The sequence below is a fragment of the Carlito syrichta genome, unplaced genomic scaffold, assembly GCF_000164805.1.
Source record: "Carlito syrichta isolate Samal-C Ts95f unplaced genomic scaffold, Tarsius_syrichta-2.0.1 Scaffold287495, whole genome shotgun sequence".
NCBI classification, from domain to species: Eukaryota; Metazoa; Chordata; class Mammalia; order Primates; family Tarsiidae; genus Carlito; species Carlito syrichta.
The window spans coordinates 171,563-186,717 of NW_007231591.1; the positions used below are offsets into that span (position 1 = coordinate 171,563).

The 15,155-nt window shown below is 34.6% G+C and overlaps 1 protein-coding gene across 1 annotated transcript in view; it reads left to right on the plus strand.

The window, feature by feature from the left end:
* KLHL1 (kelch like family member 1) overlaps positions 1-15,155 on the plus strand; it is a gene marked incomplete at its 5' end in the record, with an annotated part of 353,122 nt that overhangs the window by 110,014 nt on the left and 227,953 nt on the right. The gene's annotated exons all lie outside the window — the stretch shown is intronic.

The window sequence follows — 15,155 nt, forward strand, 5'->3', positions numbered from 1 at the left end:
CTCCAGTCTGGATGACAGAGTGAGACTTGACTCAAAAAAAAAAAGAAATATATATATATATATGTCCATAGTCTATTTGATTGTTGAGAACCTCCTCTATAATGAATGCTCTCTGTTGAACATTCAAGAAAGATGCATATTTTGTGATCACTCCAGTTGATATATTGACCTAAGATCATTCTAGACCTCTTTTCCACTTATCTTCCCCTATTATTTCTTTCAGACTTCTCACCAGCTAGTAAAGCTATTTGGCAGTGCTCAGTAAGTCATGTATGTTTATAACGTGAACCATCTCTCTCCATACAGAGTAGACATCCAAATGTACTGTCCACGTATTTTCTGCCAGGAGGATTTCATTTCATAACTACCATGGCTAGCATTAATATACCACGCCAATCCAGTTTTTAACTGAAACTGAATTTTCACAACTCTGTTGTCAGGAACTCTACTTGATACCATAAGTTTGAGGTAAATGATAGGCTTGTGATTCTTAGTGCAAAGGATGATCTTGCTACAGGACTTCAGATGTGTGAACCAGGATTTTATCACTGAGAATTGCGGATCTTTTTTTACAACACTTTTATCCACCACGAATACTTCCAGAACTAACTGATTTGCATGTCATACTGAACAAATGGGAGGAAAGCTTGGACATTGACCTGGATCTGCTTGCTGCAGCCTCATTAGTAACTGATAGGTTGATGTGCTATGCAACAAAGAAATTTAAATCACTTTCCTAGGTCCCTTCAAAATCCAAAGACAGCTAATAAATTTTGTGCCGTATTTTTGCTGGTTGGACATATAAGTAAGAATATCCTGCTCTTTACCTAGGGAAGTTCTGCTATTTTCTAGACTATTAAGTTATTGAAAAGTCTACAGATGCAGAAAGTCCTTGAAACAATATAAAAGATAGTCCTCTCTCTGGCATACATGTGTCTTACTAGGTTCCTATTTGCTTAATCCAATTAACATGATGGTATCATCAGTAGAGTGAATGCCTTTGATGTTTTGTGGAATGTCAACACAATCAACGTTTTTGTAGACTATATTATGACAACAACAGCTCTGAGCATGTTGAAGGAGTTCTGTGAAAGTATACTATCATCTTTATTATGTTAAAACAAACTGCTTTTGCTCTTTCCTAATAATTTCCTCATAACGAACATTGAGAAGAAAGCATTTGTTAAATCAGTAGTTTTACACGGATTCCCTTCAGCAACTATGATACTGGGTCATACCTGGGGGTGGCTCCATGCCTTAGAGGATATATTCTTCTTCCTTCCAATTTTCCTGAGACTGGCTTGTGTTTATTTTCTCTGGTCAAATCTAGGCACTCTTTGTAGATGAGCTGCAAAAAACAAATTGTGTAATTTTGGTTGCATTTGCAATGTTAATTGCTGCCGACAAGTTCCTTCAGCTCAGGCAATAGGCTTTATGACAAATACAAAGTCAGAGATATCTCTGGCACCAAAAGCTGCCCTAAAGCATTGCATCAACTATTCTGGTGAGTCTCCAAGACCTTGCACATGGCACATGACATTGAATCATGAAATAGTTTCACAGAGGACTATGGCAACAAGGATTTCTTCCAAATAACTGACGTTTTTGGGGGGAGGCAATGGCACTAGGCACTGCTGTTGAATAGGTCCACAGATTTACTGGGAGAGCAGGAAGGGATGACTGTTGTGTCAGCCACGGGGCCATTATCAAGAAGACTCTAATGAGCTACCTGGCCATGAATTCTTTGGTGGGAAACACATTAATCTTTTCCTCAGATACCGTTGTTGAGTAGCCAGACCCAGAGATCTCTTAGAGGAGGCCCTTGCATAGGTTGCCCAGAAGAGAACATCTAGTTATCACTATTTTCTTGCCTGTCAATCTTTGTTATTTTGGCTATGAGTACATTTTCATGCTGGGGAATTGATCAGTTAAACCTCAGCCTGTGTTCAATTGACCTGACATCATGAGCAGGTTTTACTGAACTCAGTAGTCAGTGAGATTGGCACACATAAATTGAGGAATCCAAGTCTGTTTAATGATCTCAACGACCATTGCCCTCCTACTTTCTTTTCAGATTCAAAAGGACAATCAGGGTAGCTTACAGGGCTGCTCCAGCCCCTACAAGACATGTTTTCAGTGACAGTTGTAAACTCATCCTGGGTGGGTCCAATCTGGTGGAGCCCAAATACTTACAAACTGAGGAAGACGAGGGTCTTATGCATTCATGTTTTCTGGCAGGCTGCCTTCTCCCTCCTCTTTAGACATTCTGGAGGAAGGGGTCTTTAGTGACATGCCCATCAAGGAACTACCGTCCCTCATTAAATTTACCAATATTGTCCCATTCAAGATGAAGACCAATTTAACCAAGTCTTGAAGATTTCTTTGGTCACTGCACAAAGCAATCTTGAAGGGCTATATGCTTTCTCAACAAAGTCACAAATCTCAATTACTTGTTGCATTGTGGGATGTCAGTTGGTACCAGAGAATGGCTTAGAAATAACTGAAAGCATCAACGGATGCAGCTCAGTGCTTGGGGTATGCAACAGTTGTAAGACACATTGCCTGGGGACTATGAGAACTATTCAGGGAACTGCTCCACTGCTTCCTCAGCTTTTTATTTATTTTATTTTATTTTTTGAGTTGGAGCCTCACTCTGTCACCCAGGTTGGAGGGCAGTGGCACGCTCCCGGCCACTGCAGCTTCGACCTGCTGGGCTCAGGCGATCCTTCTGTCTCAGCTTTCCAAGTAGCTGGAACTATGGTCACGCACCATTATGTCCAGCTAATTTTTTGATTTATTGTTGAGATGAGGTCTCGCCAAGTTCCCCAGGATGGTCTCGAATCTATGGGCTCAGGCAATCCTCTCACCTCGGCCTCCCAAAGTGCTGGGATTACAGACTGAGCCACCGAGCCCGGCCTCCCTCAGCTTTTTTAGAGCCCCTTTGTTGGATTTCGAGTTTGGCTTACAGATTTAGTCTGGACAGGGAGTAAGGGGATGCTAACTAAAAAGCAGGACCAAAGGTACCTCTGAAAGTCAAAAGTTTTCTGTAAATAATTTTTTTTTTAAATAATGTCTTCTTGTTTGATTCTAACTAAATTATCAGTAAGGACCCTTTTAAGAGATTTAACTGATTAGATAGTATTAGTGTTCTATTAATCAAATGGCAAAATTTTTCTTCTCGTTTATAAGAATCTTCAAATTTGCCTTCTTAATTTAGAAAAAGTTACAAAAATATATCAGTTCTGTGAGGGGAGAGCCATGTCTTTTCATCTTTATATTCTCTAATACAGTACTTAGTATATTTGGATATATGATACATTTTAGTTCATTGACTGAAACATTTAGTTAAATGAGGATTTTACTTTATCCATCAGCTTCATGCACTAAGTTTTTGAGTAACAAGCACAGAAAATTGATAAACTCAAAAGGCAGGCACATTGTTGTCAGCAAATTTCTAAAGATTCTCCCATCTGCCAAGATGCCCTGATTCTTCAAACACTAATCTAGGTATTACTGTAAAGGTATTTTGCAGATGGAACTAGGGCGACTTATCATCCAACAGCCAGCAAAGAAATAGAGAACTCAGTCCTATAATCACACAGAAGCAAATTCTACCAACAACCTGGGTGATCCTCCAAAAAGACTATGCCTAAAACCTCCAATGAATGCACCTTGCCAACATCTTGCTTTTGTCCCTGTAAAAGTCGGAGCAGAAAATCAGCTGAGCTATACTGTGCTTGGACTTCTGACATACAGAACTTTGGGATAATAAGTAGATGTTTTTAAAGCTACAAATTTTGGTGATTTGTTAAAGCAGCAATAGGATACTCGTGCAATCATTCTTATATTGAATAATACAAAATAAAATAATTTATTGGTGGCTTTATTAAATGTGGAAATGCATATTTATACTATTTTAAGAAATAACAGGCCAGGCTCGGTGGGTCACCTGTGTAATTTCAGTAGTTTGGGAGGCTGAGGGAGATTGCTTGAAGCAAGGAGTTCAAGACCAGTCTGGGCAATGTAGTGAGAACCCGTTTCTACAAAAAATTAAAAGATTAGCTAGGCATGATGACTTGCACCTATATTTCCAGCTATTTGAGAGGCTGAGGCAGGAAAATCCCTTGAGCCCAGGAGTTTGAGGTTACAGTGAGCTATGATCATACCATTGCACTCCAACCTGAGTGACGGAGCAAACAAACAAAAAAGAAGTAATAAATGTCCATTTCCAGAATTGAAGTTGTCTGGGATGAAAATGTGAGGCATGAACCTCCATTTTTCACCGTAGTTCTTGTTTCTTCTGCATCTACTTTATGAAAGGTTTTATGTATTTATGTTTGGTACCAACTTCCATATTTCGTGCATCATATGTAACAGCATGTAATGTAGCTAATGGTTCTTTTGTTTGCTGAAAGATACATCAATGGCATGTACTAAATTATTATTTGGCAAACTCAAGGAATATTTATTAGAAGCTTGTATAACTACCAAGAAGATTATTTCTCTTTACTCCAATTATTTTTTATGGAGTATATTCTTTCATTAGTTTCCATCTTAGGGTTTTGTTGGAATAAATTTGTATAGTTCGCTTTTCATTTTCACCTGATTTTATTTGACAATTATTACAACTATTTCTGTTGTTAAGTTTAGCTTTAAAACAGAAGATTGTACTGCACTGTGATTTTTTTTTTAATATTGTTGTAAGGAACTAGCAAATTATTCAGCCCAGAAGGGAAATAGCCTAAGTACTTTTATTAAGCAATAAATGAATGCAAAACCATAATTAAAATTTTACATGCTTCTGTAGAGACCATTTAGACTTTGAGAGTACAAAATTGTAATGTATTCTTTGTTGGATAATGCTAATGCTGTTTTTTACTGCTAAATAATCGATGTAGTTATGTAAGCAACTTCTGTACTTACTTTTCTTTTTTATGTATATTTCTTATACTAACTAGTTCAGATTATGCATATAACAGACTTCCCTCAAGTATTGTTTATGCTTATAAGCATAAAGACAAAAGACTATATAAGCCTCAGTTGACAATAGAAATCAGTTGCTTTTTGCTATGATAGGGAATACACATTTTGTCAACTTTCTATAAGTATAGAATGAGCAATATCTGACAAGATATACATACATTCTTACAGATCAAAGTGGATTTATAAAACCCGTTTTCTGCAAAATTTCTTATCAGGAAAGAAAAAGATACTATCTTACAGTAATTTTTTCTTTTTCCAGCAAGAAAAAGAGGATTATTATCTTTATGATTTTATCAAGCATTGGAAATCATTTTAGAAAACGTCATGTGATCAGATATCCTGCAAACTTTGCAGCAATGAAAATAAATACATTTGAATACGTGGGTCTGCTGTTGTCTCATGATTTCATTGGCAATGAAACCACTTTTCTCGTGGGCTGGTAAAAACATATGGCTTTCATAAACATTGTCCAGAGATTTTAACTTTCCAGCTATTGCCATTCTCAAAGACTTTCAACAGACACCTAAAAGAAACTTGGCAAATATTGATGTGGAGTCATATGTCAAGCAGATGAAAGACAGTTGAAATTTACCACAAGTATATTTACCTAATATTAATAATTGTAAGAATAAATACTACCACTATGACTAATAATTTTTACATGTATTGTGTTACACGGTTTATACAAATTAACATATCTGGGAAGAGTTAACTTCTTTTCTGTCAACTTTAAAAATAGAAGTAGTGTCGGGCTCGGTGACTCAGCCTGTAAGCCCAGCGCTTTGGGAGGCTTAGGTGAGTGGATTGCCTGAGCCGGCGGGTTCGAGACCTGCCTGAGCAACTTGGGAGACCTCATCTCTAAAATCAATCAAAAATTACCCAGGCGTGGTAGTGCGTGCCTGTAGTTCCAGCTAGTTGGAAGGCTGAGATGGAAGGATCGTGGGAGCCCAGCAGGTTGAGGCTGTGGTGGCCGGGAGCGACCACTGCACTCCAGTCTGTGCAACAGAGTGAGACCCCAACTCAAAAAAAAAAATAATAATAATAATAATAATAAATATATATATATATAGAAATAGTACTGTTTTGCTAACTGTTTTTTTAGTAGTAGAATTTATAAATTATTTCTACGTTTCTTTCTTCTGCATTAGTAGATAATATGTAAAACATCTTAAACTTTTGACCAATATATATCTAGTATGAAAAGCAGACTAAAATTATTATGAGTTAAATCTCCCAAAACGATTGTATATGTTTTGCATAATATTATAAAGTTTATGTATTATTTTTTTCTAATACCAACTGATTTTGAAAACAAACCAGGCTCGGTGACTCAGCCTGTAATCCCGCGCCTTGGGAGGCTGAGGTGAGTGGATTGCGAGACCTCATCTCTACAATAAATAAAAAATCAACCAGGCGTGGTAGCACTCACCTGTAGTTCCAGCTGCTTGGAAGGCTGAGGCAGAAGGACCACCAGAGCCCAGCGGGTCGAGGCTGCGGTGGCCAGGAGCAACAGTCTGGGCGACAGTGAGATTCCAACTCCAAAAAAAAAAGAAAGAAAGAAAGAAAACAAACCAGCAAAACATTTATAAGCTAAATGTGTATGTATAATCTATTTTCAAGGTGAGGTGTGGCTGTCTCAGAATTACTGAGTGGATTTTTCCTGGGAAATAATAATGAGGAAATATATGAATTAGGATATTATTCCTTTTTATTAAAAAGTAATTGCTCTTTCCACTATAATTTCTAACTCATCTATTTAGCAACAGTTTGTCAGAGATCACTTCCAGTCATAGAATCATGTATTTTTAAAAGACAAAAACAATGAAATTATCTTTTTTCCTATATGATAATCTTGAAAAATGGCCATCAGAGATGATTTCTGATACAAGATGCAATTTTGAAATTTTTATAAAATTCTTACTTTAAAAAAATCAATGTGCTGATAATTTGTTAAAAAATACTTACTACCAACTACAGATCCACTACTTAGTGGGTGATATAGAATTAATAAAGAAAACTGACAATCATTCACTTTACTCTGGCAGTAAAACTACATAGGTAGTTTTGCTATACTAAGAAAAACTTGGCAGAAGATATAGATAAAATGACAAAACATGTGTGGCATTTGCTAACTATCCATTCTGTATACTGCTTAAGGAAAGAACTGATTCATAACTTATTTCCTAAGAGTTAATAAAAAATTGTACAGGAAACAGGGAACAACTGTTAAGCTTGTACACATTGACAGTTTTTGAACACTTATTTTCCAAGTTGCAGTATCTGAGTGATATTTATTAAAATGTATGTGTTTATATATAAAATAAAATATATATTTATAATTGTCAATATATGTATGCCATGATTGAAATGAATATTTTTTTAACAATGATTGCTTTATATTTATTTTTTCTGCTGTTGTTTGGAAAATGTCCTAGGGAAGATAAAAAATATATTCATATAAGCAATGTAGAGTCAGAAAAGATATCTGTTTATTTTTGTTTTATTCATTTTTATTTCTAAGCAATAAGAAAAAAAAAATGAAGGTCTATTCAGATAGCTATATAGTTTTGACTGAAAGTACATTTCCCACTCTAGTATTCTTTTTTGGTTTTGAAGATTAGGACCTTTCATAGAAATTTTAAAATGGTAGCTCTTTAGCCTTTGAAAGATATTATATAATCGAGAAAAAATATTAATCTTCAAGGATTTGAAAAGGTGACAATTATAATAGTGATTTATTAGACCTGGGATGTAAGAAAATTACAAAAAGGCAAATTTTACTTTAAAATTAGTACAATAATCGGATAGAGCTACTCAACAATGATGAAGTTTCTTCATAGTGTCATAGGGTTCCCATCACTAAAAAAAAAAAAAAAAAAAAAAATCACTGAATAAGTAGTGTACAGAAAAAGTACATGAAATGTGGGTTGATTTAAGTGTTCTCAAACACTAATTAAAATGTAAGATTATGTTAGACAGCAGAAATTTTATTTTATATACTGGCTAAATAAGGACAGGAGAATTGAACCAGATGGCATCAATTTTTCAGTACTTTCTAAATCCATGATTCTATTATAAACATTTCCTTCTCTTGGGAATTGCTCTTTCAGAAAGAATAAAAGGTTTCTAACTCAAATCCCTAGCCTCCTTTATTCTATTTTCATTCTCATCTATTCAACTCCACTAAGTCATTAGTTTTCCTGTCTTATAACATGTACATATTTCTCTTACAGTATTATACTGTCCTACTCACTAAAAAGTGAGGTTCTTAGGGACAGACTTTTTTTTCTTTTTCCATACCTGTATTCCCAATATTAAGTACATGCTAGGTATAGAGCAACAGTCAATAAAATTGTATTGTTTGAATGACTGAATAATCAGGAAAAATAATGTGAGTGACGCCTATAGAGCTAGCGGTAAGAGGCTAAGTGAAGGTTAGGAGCAGATGCAGAATAATAAAGACTAAAACTTAGTTGATGGATGCTTGCTATGTGACAGGCACTTCTCTAAACATTTTAAATTTAATTTAGCCTTCATCCTTAATCCTTATGAGAGTGCTTTAATATACATACTATTTTTATACTCATTTACAAGTAGAGAATTTAACACCCTAATGTCACACAGCCAGTGAGTAGCAAGGTTGAAATCTAAATTCTGGCCAACTCATTAAATTAAATCAGCCATAATCACTATGCCATAATGTGCAACCTAGAAATATCAAGAGTTGTAAACAAGATCCAGGTAAGCACTCAAGAATCAGGGTAAATACATGCTGCATGGGTCAAAGTAAGACATTAAGTTCAAAATAGATGCGCAGAGGAGAACCAGAAGGAAATTATTCTAAGAATAGATAGCCTAGGTAGTATAATGGGAAGTGTCATAGACTTAAGGACAAGAGACTGAATTTCTAATTGCAGTTTTATCTTGATATGACTATATATAAGCTCCTCTCAGCCTCAGCATTCTCATCTGTAAGATAAGAAGGTGTGACTATCTCATAATGAGTTTCTATGCCCTTTGAAATCTTAAGGTAGTGTTCAAGAGTTCAGTCAGCAACTTTGACACAGGGATTACAAATTCAGGCAAAGCAAATAATCAAAAGCCCAGAAAAATTGGTTTTAAAACCTGAAAAGTTTAGAATCTTGACAGCAATATGTCAGGGTAGCAACTTTAAGGTCATTTGTTACAAGAAATCTTTGATAACTGTGAAGTTCATATACATATATGTATATATATATATAGTGGGGGGGAGAAAGACAGAGAAAGAGAGATTTATCCTGAGATAAGAACCACTGTTTTTCTAAGACACAGGTAAAGCAGTCTTTCTTTCTCCTTTTTTTTTTTTGAGTTGGAGTCTCACTCCGTCACCCACTCTGGAGTGCCTAGACCTGCTGGACTCCGGCGATCCTTCCGCCTTAGCCTTCCAAATAGCTGGAACTACAGGCGCGCGCTAGCACGCCCGGCTAAGCAGTATTTCTTAAAGGCATGACTTTATAAAATAGGAATTATAACTTAAAAGATTGAGAATAACTGCAATACTTTTTTAAGTTTATGTGAATTTTTAAACGTTTCAAGAAATTATAATTTGTATAAATTCCTCTTATGAGGTGTATTCATTTCCTAAATCTGCCATAGCAAAGACCACTAACTGGGTGATTTAAAACACATTAAATATATTATTTCACAGTACTAAAGGCTAGAAATCCAAATTGCACGATCTATAGGGCCGTGATTTTTCCTAACGGCTGTAGGAGAAATTTTTTTGTTCCCCTTCCTCTTCTAGAGTTTCTGACAATCCTTGGCATTCCTTAGTTTATGGCAACATAACCTTCTTTCCTTTGTGTCTACTGTGTCTTAACGCAGAGTTCTTCTCTCTGTGTCTATGTATCTCAAAACTTCTCTTAGAAGGACCACAGTCATTATGTCCCACCGTAATCCAGTAAGACCTTTTTAAAAATTAAGTATATCTACAATGACCCTATTTCCACATAAGATCATATTCTGAGTTTCATATTAAATGTAAATTTTAGGAGGATATTGCTAGGGTTTGAATATTTGCGTTCTCCCAAATTTTATAAATGGAAATAGAACGTAATCTCAATTGTGGTAATGCTAAAAGATGTGTTCTTTTGTTATGTTGCTAGGTCACACGAGAATTTTTCCCTCATAAATGAACTTAGTGCCCCTATAAAAGAGGCCAGAAGGAACTTGTTTGCCCCTTCAGCCATAAAAGGATACAGTAAGAAAGTGACATTTATAATGAAGGAGCCCTCAACAGTAAAAAAATATTCTGGTGCCTTGATCTTTGACTTTCCAGGATCCTGAACAGGGAGCTATAAATTTCTGTTGTTTATAAATTATGCAGTATAAGATTTTTTATAGCAGTCCAATAAAACTAAGGCAGAAATCGGTCCAAAAAGGTGGGGACTTGCTATAACGAATACTTTAAAATGTGAAAGCAGCTTTGGAATTGTGTAATGGATAGAGGCTACAAGGGTTTTGAAGTGCATACTAGAAAAAAGCCTATATTTCCTTGAACAAATTATAAAGGGTGGCTTTGGTGAGTGCTCAGAAGACGAGAGTTATAGAGAAACCCTCAATTTTCTTATAAATTACCTAAGTCATTGTGATTAGGAAGTTGGTAAAAATGTGAACAGTAAAGCATAGTCTGATGAAGTCTCAGATGAAAACAAGGAGCATGTTATTAGAAACTGAAGAAAAGGTGATTTTTATTATAAAGTGGTAAAGAACTCATCTGAACTGCATTTGCATTCTACTATTTTGTGAAAAAAGCAACAAGTGAGTGTTCAAACAGGATATTTAGCAGAATTAATCTTAAAGCAAAGTGTTGAAGAAGCAACATGGCTTCTCTTGATTGCTTATAGTCAAATGCAAGAAAAGAGAAATAAAGATAAAATTTATAATCAAAAGTGAAGCAAAACTTAAACATTTAGAAAATTATCATCCTGGCCCTGTTGCAAAGAATTAAAAAGTATGTTTTTGAAGAAAACACCAAAGGTGTGACCAAAGTTTACCATTTATGTCCTCTGAAGAGACAGCCATGGTGGCCCACACCATACCTTTAGGTCCAAGGTAGCAGAAGATGAAAACTTCTCAATCGGTACATAATATCAAATAAAATACATTTTCTCAGAAGTCAAGAGATGGATTTTTCAATCTTGCTCCTAAAAATAGTAGAACCACAAATATACCATGAAACTCTCAAAACTTCACTTGCAAAAGGTGCTTAAACTACAAGTTTAAAATTTTAGGCCCAAAAAATTAGACCCAAAGTTTACATTTCCCATACTTACCTAATATGTTTCAACCAAAGTAGATCATCATTTCAGGCTTTCTCTTAGTTTTTGCTGTTGTTGTTGTTGTCGTTTGGTTATTTGGCAATATAAGCCTCTGAAGAACTTATCTTTATAACCAATAACTTTTTAAGTGTAATGAGATATAGGTCTCAGTAGACTTTCATAGGAGAGAGATATTCTTCAGTTAATCATTTAGTATATTATGTGTTGGTATCATAGTAACAATTAATTAAACAAAATTATAATTTATGTTAGCTATTTGAACAATAATAAAATATGTTACAATTTAATACTCATATTTTAAGTTAAATCAATAACAATGATGATAATTGAAGAGGTTTACTTATATTCTTTTAGACATGTTACCATCAATATTTTAGCTAACTTTATGTACCATGAAGTCAAGTGATATTTCTAATAATATTTCAAAAGGATTGCTACCTACAAATATCATCAATAATAAAATATGGGAAGTTATTAATTTAATTAATTGCCAGTGCAAATTAATATTTTTATATTAAATACAGGAAATAATTGAGTAAAAAACTGATACAAAACCTTCTGTCTATTCATAATAAAATAACAGTACTTTTTTCAGCTAAACAGTTATTTAAAAATATCACGAAGTAACAAGAGTAAATGGCAGTTTATTTTAATTTCTGTAATGATTGTGTCTTATGTAACTGTAAATTACATTTGGTGCCAAAATCTTTCTTTATCATAAGTATTTTGAACCCACATGCAGATGTGCAGATGTGTATGTTTAAACGGCAACAAATATATTTAAAAGAGTATAAGATAATAAAACTATCAAAGTTTTAGGTTAAATGCATTCTATCATCTCACTAAACTATATTTTCAATGTTCTTTTCCCACAATTTTTTGTGTTCATTGTCAATCAAGTTGTCACATCAACTATGGCATCGTATACTATATTACCTGCTATTATGTCTTTGTTTATATGGATTCTCCTGACCAGAATACCATTTCTATCCACTTTCTATTTTCTTTTTTTTTGAGTTGGAGTCTCACTCTGTCGCCCAGATTGGAGAGCAGTGGCCGCTCCCGGCCACCGCAGCCTCGACCTGCTGGGCTCCTGCTATCCTTCCGCCTCAGCCTTCCGAGTAGCCGGAATTACAGGCATGCGCTACCACGCCCGGCTGATTTTTTGATTTATTGTAGAGATGAGTTCTCGCTGTCCAAGCGGGTCTCGAACCCACGGGCTCAGCCTCTCAAAGGCACGGGATTACAGGCTGAGCCACTGAGCCCGGCTACACTTTCTATTTTCTTATTTAAACTCATTCCTAATATTATAGTTCCATTTGAAAAACAAGAGTCTATAAAATTGACTACTATCATTTTCTAGGTATTCCATTCTATACATGTCTCAGGTATAGCAAAGCTTTTTTAATTGAAATTCATTTTTTCTCCCACACAACATTTATCAGTCCCATGCATCAGATGCTCAATAAATTCATGCTCAATGAATGAATGAATAACTTAATGAATAAACTTAAAGAAAGATTGTACCATAGGTAAACAACCCAAAGAGTTTAGGTATATCTTATTATGTGCTCTTCACAGAAAATAATAATTAATGTGAACTGACATTTCTTTTTCTTTTTATCAATAAGACATAATAAAACTAAAACAATAAATTGTCAGAAGCTAGATTGTAGGTACAATAGGCAGAGTATCATTAAAAGGAAGACTAATGGAAGGGAAAAAAACCAGCAAAGAATACTTCAGAACTCCAGTGTATGTAAAGAAAAAAATAAATACTGAAGACATGAGCAAGTGTGACTGCTCTAGTGATATCTGATACCAGATTCTATTGTCCAGTTTATTTATAGCAGTTTTTATGACAACATAGCTGGATCTCAAAAGATTTAGTATAACTTAAAAAGGTACAATATTAACAGAATATCCTCTAAATTAGATGTAGGAATAAAAGAAATAAAAAAGTTGCTGTAGTAATACTAAATGGAACTATTATCAGAGCTACCTGAAAAAGATATCAAACTATAAAAATCTATAGCCTTCCTACAAGATAGATTGCAATTTGACTCTAAGTTTTCTAGAGGCCAAATAAAAAGAGAAATCTGATCAATTTTATAATTTACAACATCCATGATAAAAGCAAACCAATTTACTCAGGAGAAGTGCAATTATTTCTGCTACTAAAACCTGAAAGAAATTTTTCCCAAGGGTCATAATAAAGAGGACACTATAAAATAAAATGAAATATGCCTTGAACAATATCTTTATGACAGACACACTAAAAGTTTCACAGAGCTTTTTTTATGATATCACTCACTATATACTGATGACTTAGCTTTACAAGTCTGTGTGTAGTTTAATAGAAGCATAGATTTTTGAGTAACTGGAAAAATGGACAAAATCCTCTCAAAGATTTCTAAAGAACATCTTCATCTTGCAATAGCTCTTTAGAGACATTTGGTGACACTAAATCTCAGAACACTTAATTTATTAAATTAGTAAATTTTACTGGACATCTATGATTTACACAGTACTGTATTAAGCTCAGAGGAAACACAGGGAACAAAACAATTTCCAATAACAATAACTTTCAGCTATTCTGTGATGCCAATTAATATAAATAAATTACAATTACTTACAAATTGTGTTATTATACTTTTAATGGGAATATATGACAGATACCCAGAAAGAATGCAAAAGTTAGCATCCTCTTGCAAAGGCTGAAGTCATTTCAGCTCCAAGGAAATACTAATAACATGGGCCAGGTTTCTCCTTAGAAAATATGTTTGTGTCTTCTTTAGCATACAGATTAATGGTCACTTGCCTCATGCTCTACCCTATTTGGCATAGTCACAATACCTTCTTTGGAAGAATTCCAGTCTCACTCTACTTCAGGTTTTATCCTTAAAATATGTGTCCTGTTGATATTTGTACCATAGCTGTGACCTTAAAACTATGATCTGAGAAGCCTGTGTTGTATCTTCCCTTGAGTTATCTGAGGAGACATGAGGGGAGGCAGAGTAAAAAAAACCAAGGCCTGTGAGATCTTGTCTTTTCTAATCATGCATCATCCACAGAAACCTTTCTGCTTAAAATGTAAGAATGTTTTTGACAAGTAGTTTTTAAAATGATTTTGAAAAACATTTTATTACTTAGTACTGTATCTACAATTTTGTTTTTCTCTATAAAGATCATCAATTCATGCATTCAATAAATATGCACCGTTCACCTGCTATGTTCCAGGCTCTATGCCAGGATCTAGATTTAAAGGCTTCATAAATCAGGATCCTCCAGTTAACAACTTTTGATAAGACCCCAAGTGCAACAGAGATCAGACTACAGTGTGGCAGCTGTTGTGTTAGAGATATACATAACACTCTGTGAGGGTGTAGTGGAGAGGTAGCCAACTCAAATAAGACTGAATGAAGGGCTTCAGGAACCCATATATAATAGGTAGCTCTTAAACTGAATCTTGATATATGACAGAAATTTGGAAAAGTTTAAAAGCCATTTTAAGCAATGGAGCAAGTAAGGGAGCACATGTCAAAACAATGTGGCTAATTGAAAGAAGAGTAAGTCATTTTTGTGACTGAAATACAAACAAGGGAAGATAAAGTATGATCAGAAGAGGTAGATTATGAATGCCAACATGCTTAAACAAAAAATGTGAACCAAAGACAAGAGAAGACCATAAAGCAAAATAAAACAAAAACTTTAGAATAATACCATGAGCCCATTTATATTTTATAACTATCATTCTGGTATCATTATAAAGGATGCAAATGAGAAGCTGGAAATAGACTCAGGCAGAGTAATTAAGAGGTTATGGTAACAATATGAAATAAAATAAATGAA